A 7642-nucleotide genomic window follows, 5' to 3' on the forward strand; every position below is an offset into this window, starting at 1 on the left:
ACTGTTGTTCCCCTTAAGCGATGTATTTGCATCCTCTAGCCCCTTCCTAGATGCCCCAAAACCTTTTTATCAGTGAGGTGCACAGAAGGTTGAACCAAGTGCTGAATAATCTGTGGATGATTTGCGTACACCTTGTGTGGGAGTGGTAACCAGTGACTCCAGAGGGAGCTGTGATTGTGAGTGGATGTGAGATGAGCGGTAGTGTTGTGGTATGCAGGATGTATAAGAGGGGTAGGTGAAGAGTGTAGATATCAAAGAAGGAGTAGAGGGGGTTGAAGTGGAAATGAGAGGTGGTTGGTAGAGTGAGGGAGTAATGAGTTGTAGAGAGGGCAAAGGGAAATGATATGCAGGAGTTGTAGAGGGGCATATGAAGTGGTGGAGACTGTCATAGGTGAAGAAGGGGAGTATGAGAGATAAAAGAGCGAGGAGTGTGAGACAATTGAATGGACAGAGGAGGAAAGAGGTGGAAGGAGATAGGGAAAAGGGAGACAGTCAGAGGAGAGACTGGAAAGTGTGGGTAGTAAGAGAAGGTGGGAGGGTAGGGGGGTAAGAATTGAGAGAGGTTGAAGACAAAAGTAGAGAGTAAGATCATTGAACGGAGTGAAAGAGTGGGAGGGAGAGAGTATGGCTACCCAGTTCTATTTTTATGCAAAACACATTTCAATGAATTGCTTTTCTCCCACAGATTCCTCATCAGATAGATATCCATTCCAGTGTCAGCTGCTCGCAAAATTTTCGACATGGGGCGTTAGTGCACCTCGACTCGCCCGTCGATCCCTCTTGACTCGATGTGGTGGTTGTCGACTCCAGATGTGATGTTGGTCGCCCTACATATACCGTGTCACTATGCCCCTGTCCCTCAGTTCCTCAGTTTCTTTTTTCCACACGTTCAGCATGCTGCTCATCGGTACAACTCACTTTCTCTCAGAGAAATATGATTTTCACCCCACGAGTTTTCATCTTATTCAACGCGGTTTCAACATAATGTTGCTCCCAAGGTGTCAGGCTTCAAGCGGTGTAAGTACTGTCGTTCCAAAATGTCCATTACCGACCCATACAGTGTCTACGTGTGGTGCCTTGGCATCGGTAACGTCAATGGGGACTGCAGTTCTTGCATGAAGATGAACCCGAAATCACTGTAGAAGAGGGCTACGAAACTCGCATTAGGTTCACCCCCGTCAAAGTCAAAGCTCAATACGGAGGGGCCCACTCCGGCAAAGGATTTTAGGCACCATTTAGAGACCAAAAAGTGATCACATTTGCGCAGTCATTCCTTGTTCTCCTCTTCCTATGAAAAGAAATGGTGTCATCGACAAATGTACGATTCTGGTTCCTCTGACGTACGCGTTAAGTCGTCTTCAGGGCCTACATCTAAGACAGAGAGGGAGGTTTATAAAGAGCAAATGCTCGTCATGTTTAAGAAAGCAGCTGCAAGTACGGGTGACTCCTCGAAGCAGAACACCCCATCGGCTCCAGTGGTGCCAGGCCCAAGGAAACTGTGTCAGCATCTGACCCCTTGGGCTCGGCGCCGACTGCTGGCAAGGCATTGACGCAGCTATCAGTGCCATCTGGTGTGGATCAGTCGGCGTTGATGTCCGACTGATCGCACATGCCTCAGTGCTGATCTGATTTATTTCGGCACTATGGCTTTGATTTCCGGTGACAATGATGTCCACGAGCCGTTTGATGTTGATCTTGCAAATTCAGGCAATGGAGGCGCATATCTTTCTCAGATGTGTCTGATTTGATGGCCCTGGCAGAGGGGCTTTGAGATGCAAGTGGCTTGGACACTTCCTCTGATGTGGAGACTCAGCAAGTCCACCCTTATGGTCAAGCAAGTGCAAAGTATGGTTCCACAGTGGACAGGGCAGTGGATGCACTAGGTAGCAGTACCCCAGCCAGAATTCGGTCAGGATATGATCTGACTGACATTTTGGATGAGGGAGCCCATACAGAAAAAGCCATGCCTTTCAATATGGCCATTGCTGACCCCATCACCACCTTGTGCCAAGAAAGAGAAATCATTAATCTATGAACTTGTGAGCTTCTGAGTTGGCCGAGAACCGCCAAACCAATCTAATCCAAGGTGGCAGAAAGCTGTGGCAAGGGAAACTGGTTGTGTAACCACGAATGGGTGAGCCGTGTGGCCTGTCAACTGCACCTAGACCAGGAAGCCCCAACAAGTCCAGGACAATTGTGAACACAACCCTGAAACAAGATAAAGCTGAACATTATGAGGTTGTTTTGTGAACCAGTGCTTGAAGCTTGGGGAAGGGAACCCTGAGCTCCGTTGTAACATTGTTTTGGGAACGAGTGCTTGAAGCTTGGGGAAGGGAACCTTGTGCTCCTTTGGAACATTGTTTTGTAAACCAGTAATATACGCTTAGGGAAGAGAACCCTGAGCTCCTTTTGAACTTTGTATACTGAACCCAAGTGTTCTTGAAACTTGGGTAAGAGAAACCCAAGTCCTGGCAGAACATTTGAAACCCATAATTGTTGGAACTGTCTCCTGAACTTGGGGAAGGGCGCTGGAGACTGCTCCAGACCTTGTGTTGAACACTATTGAGTTAGAATAACCCTATGCTACATTTTTGGATTAAACGTGAGGGCAAGCATAGGTTTTGACACAGTCATACATTTGATTTGGATTTATGGACAGAGACTTTCCTTAGTTTCTTTAGGTAGGGAAATCCCCACCATAGCTAGAGGGCAAGTTAAGATTTACACCCATCCTGATACTTAATAAAGATTCTATTCTTGAATTCACAATCTGTTGTCTGTGTCATCTTTAGATACCATGCATGTCTCACAGCGCTCACTCCCCCTTTGCAGGGAGGCGATGGGAGCTGTGCTTCTGGCTGTTGGAGAATCAGATCTCGGTCTCGGCAGTGCATCTGGCGGGGATGAAGAATGGATTGGCGGATGCTCTCAGAAGGCAAGGCACAGTCTCACACGAGTGGGAAGTGTGCCAGGAGGTCTTAGAGGAGATCTGTGCTCATTGGGGTACTCAGAAGGTGGACTTGTTTACCACGGAGTCCAACAAGAAGTTCAAACAGTTTTGCTTGAGGGTATTCCTGGTGAGAAGCGCACTGGGGGATGCGTTTCTAGTGGAGTGGAACTTCGAACTGCACTATGCCTTCCCTCCGATTTCTGTAATTTCGTGGGTTCTCAGGAGGTTGAGAAGGTTTGAAGCAACTATGATCTTGATTGCTGCAGAATGGACGACGAGAACATTGTACGCGGACCTTCTGGATTTGACTATCTGCACACCTCTCCGGGTGTCTCATTGGCCGGACCTCCTAACCGAGTCAGAAGGGTGGGTACTGCACCCGAACCCAGAATCTCTCAACCTACACATGTGGCTCTTGGGAGGATGATATATGATGACTAGGACCTTTCGGAGGAGGTGCTTAAGGTGCTGCTGGCTGCAAGCAGACCCTCCACAAGATCGCTGTACGGGTGCAGATGGAGAAGATTCGAGGGTGGTGCAGGGAACACAGGATGGATCCTATCTCCGGCCCCACCACTGCAGTGATGGAGTTCCTTCTGTCACTGGCCTTGTCAGACCTTCAGGTTGCAAAAGTCAAAGGATACTTGGTGGCTTTGTGTGTTTTCAAAAGGTCTTTTTCATCAAGGGTTTTTCTTTAGGATCCTGGTCATGGCCCAATTCCTGAAAGTCCTTGTAAATAGGTGTCTGCCTGTTCCTTTTGTTGTCATAGACTGGGATCTCAACTTAGTTCTCACTTTCTTCATGGTAGCTCCCTTTGATCCTTTGCATTCTTGCTCCATTTGCTTGATTACTCTGAAGACTGCTTTTTTGCTGGCCGTTATGTCAGCAAGACTGGTCAGTGAGCTGCACGCCCATCGTGAAAGTCTGCATATCTCCGCTTTTTCAGGGAGACGATTTCTCTTACGGTACGACCGGGATTTTTACCCAAGGTGGTGTGTGAGTTTAATCTGTCCCATGCTATCGACCTCCCAGTTTTCTATGCATACCCTCATCCACCCAAGGAGGATGAGCAGTTTCATAGACTAGACCCGAAAAGGACTCTTAGCTTTTATGTTGCGAGAATGGCAGAGTTTAGAAAAATTGACCAACTATTTGTAGCCTTCTCGTTGGCAAGAAAGGGTTTTACCTGACTCCAAACAATCCGTCTCTAGGTGGAGTACGCTTTGCATTTCAGAACGCTGTCTCAATGCGGGAAAGGAATGACCGTCGGCATCAGCGCCCACTCCGCTAGTGGTGTGGCTTCCTCTTCAGCTCTACAAAGGTGCGTGCCAGTGATAGACATCTGCCGAGTGGTGACCTGGTCTTCACTGGGTACCTTCACCAAACATTGCTGCCTACATGCAGCCCACGGAGCGGATGCTCGCTTTGGGAGAGCAGTGTTGCAGAGTTTCCTGGTGTGAGGATGTTCATCCCGCCTCCTTAATACATAATGCTTGGGGAGTCTATCTGATGAGGAATCTGTGAAGGAAAAGCAATCCAATGAAGGAGAAATACCAGTAATGTTCTTTCTATGGATTCTTCTCCCGCAGATTCCTCATCGCTCTCAAATCCAACCCCACTGTAAAAGCTCCTGCAGATTGATGGAAACCTTCATTACAGAAAAGAATGAGGCAAGCTACCTTTTCAAGGTCGGTCTTATAACTTCTTTGTGTTTTATGAAATATTGTATGGGTTCCGTTTTTTCACCCAAAAAAACTAAAAAGAAACAACCTCATTGGGTGAATCTTTTCTTTGAGTTGTGGCTCTTTTCAGCTGAATCGTTAGATTTTTCCTCCACAGCAGCTGAGCTTGGGAGAAAAAAGGTGAGGAACTGAGGTACAGGGATGTAATGACGTGGTATAAGTACGACGACCAACATCACATCCGGAGTCAACGATCGCGGCATCGAGTCAAGAGGAATCGAAGGCCTGGTTAAGGTACACTACACCCCCTGGGGAAAAGTGTTGGAGCAACTGACACTGGAATCTGCAGGAGAAGAATCTACAGAAAGAACATTACCAGAAATTAATTTCTTCTTCTGCGCCCCTTAGGCTGCAAGTAATCATTGCCCCATATACATCTATGATAATCTGCATCGCCTGATACAAAAGGGTACCCACTTATACAGCAGGTTTGCCACTTTTCAGTGTATCTGATTGACAAAAGATGGTCTGAGCTATGCTGCAACAACCATACATTCCATCACATTTCCACACATACATCTATCAAATTCATATGCCAAATATAGCCCCTATCGTACTACACCACCCCAATCTGGGATAACTTATATTCTTATCCAGAAAACTCCACCCCCTCTCCATTCATCATTGTCCAGCACCTCCTTTGACAACTCCTTTTCATTCAAAATATTTCTCCCTGAAGGCTCTCCATTCATAATCAATATAATTTTCGTTATCATATAACATAGCAGTGAGTCTTTCCATTTCAAAGATGTCTTTCCCATTCAGTGCCCGTTCTCTTTTGGTAGGTAGACCATCTCTTTTCCAGTAAGTTGCTAAGCACACCTTCGCTGCCAGCAGCAAGACATATGTCCCATCATATGTGGAAGATGCCCCCATTCCTCATCACTTCTCTTAAGACCAAACAGCACTTACAGTGGACTCTTCTCTCTGGAGATACCTTCTAGTTCTTGAATCCAGCCTAGAGCCACTTTCCAATAGGCCTGGACTCTCTTACAGGAGCTCCACATGTGCCAGAAACAAGCTAAATCCCTCCAGTTCCTCCAACGCATTGGGCCTCATTACGAGTACGGAGGTAGCCATGGCGCTTTTAGCGGCATGGCTACCCCCATACCGGGTACCGGGTCCGGGTTCCAGGAATGAGGAATTACCAGGCCATTCAGACCTTGGAGGGCCCGGTAATTCCCTTTCCTGGGACCCGGTACATCCACATTCCCATTTGAGCCCCGATAGGGCTCAATGGGAATGGGGAGGATGCTAACAACGGGCCCGTTAATGACGGGCCCTTTGTTAGCATCCTGGTCTGCTAGCAGGACCCGCTAAGGATGCCTTGTTTTACCAGACGTCCTTAGCGGGACCCGCGAGCAGGCCTCGCAATGATGTGGTAGAGGGTTAACGGCGCCGGCAGCTCTACTGGCGCCGTTAACCCTCTACCGCCTTCCTCGTAATGAGGCCCATTGTTTTATTGCTGGGATACAAGATATCATGGCTCCATGCGTAATTGTGATAATCCACATCCCCTACTCTCTAGGGGTTTACCCACAGTTTCACCTCGACTAGCCTGTTTCTTTGAGACCCAATGGATGGAAAGTACTAAGCTGATTGCTGCCTGCCTCCCCCACACATTCCCACATCTTTTTGTATGGTTGGGTTCCAAGATCTCAGACCCATGCACGGAAAAGATAATCGTCATCTTTTCTCACACAAAAAGCGTTAACCCAGAGAAAGACACCATGTGAGCCTGTTACATATGTATTTAAGCCCTACTGGAGGGTCCAACCTCTCCTACCCCCTTCCTGAACCCCCTTACCTTTTTCATTTGGTGATGCAAGATACCAAAGCTACATACACAACCATGATTATACGCATCTCCTGCCTTTTAGGGGTTGACCCACAGACAGACAACAAGGTAGACTGTTTTATATTGATTGGAATCTCAAGATATGTTTCTGAATCATATAGCACTCCCATGAATTATCCACACCCTTTCTTATTGTTGTGGTTCAAGATATTATAGGTTCTTAGCAAAGCCTTATTCTCATTACAGTGATTGGATCATGTCATGCAAAGCAAAAGAAAGCAATGGAATAATGTATGCAGACCTCACCCCCTTACACATACAACACCTTTGATACCTCAGTCATACTCGGTCCATGGGTGCCACGATAAGAGTTAATAGTAGATAATGGGGTAATGGGTTAGTCATCTGTAGGAAGTGGGATACAGACAGGGCGGTGGACCAACAGAACACCTGCCAAATAAATCAGGTGCTAAGATTATTTATTGTAGACATCAGGCTGGATAAGGGGTAAATGAGCATGGGTACTGAGATTGTTCTCATTCGATCAGATTTTGTTTTACTGCCTGGTATTGGAGGTAGAGCAAGAGCTCTATGTGATTGTGCACAGAAGCACCCACCTCCAAAGAATGTTCCCATATCGTGGTACCATTATTAGAGGAGTTGACCAACATGGCTACCCAATACCTGCCCCCACAGGTATAGGTGTGGAGGGAAATGCAACAGGGTCTCGGGGACCCTCAAGGCCCCACTGTGCAACTACAAGGGGATCATTCCGTTTGTGCAAACTTTCCAAGGTCTCCAGATTGTGTCAGTAAACTACGCCTCTTCTGGAGCTTCAGACTATGCCTGAATAAAGCCACTTTTACCTTGGGATCTTGAATGACATAAACTTCCAATCTCAGAGTGTAGAGCCAGTAAAAGGGTCTTGGATAACCAGCTGGCTGTGTAGATGAAAGAGATGGTGCAGTCAGGGCAATAATGCAGTGGAAAACGAGGGAAAATAAATGGCCTATGAACACCCCAAAATAAATGTGATCACATCACTTATGGTTGAATTTCAACTGAGCAAGAAATGTCTGGTCTGTTCCAGCAGAGAGAAGTGACTGATTTTAAGAGCATCATGTATGACCTGAATGATGGCAGTTTCAGTGC

This window comes from Ambystoma mexicanum, chromosome 9 (genome assembly GCF_040938575.1).
Source record: "Ambystoma mexicanum isolate Mex_15411 chromosome 9, UKY_AmexF1_1, whole genome shotgun sequence".
NCBI lineage: Eukaryota > Metazoa > Chordata > Amphibia > Caudata > Ambystomatidae > Ambystoma > Ambystoma mexicanum.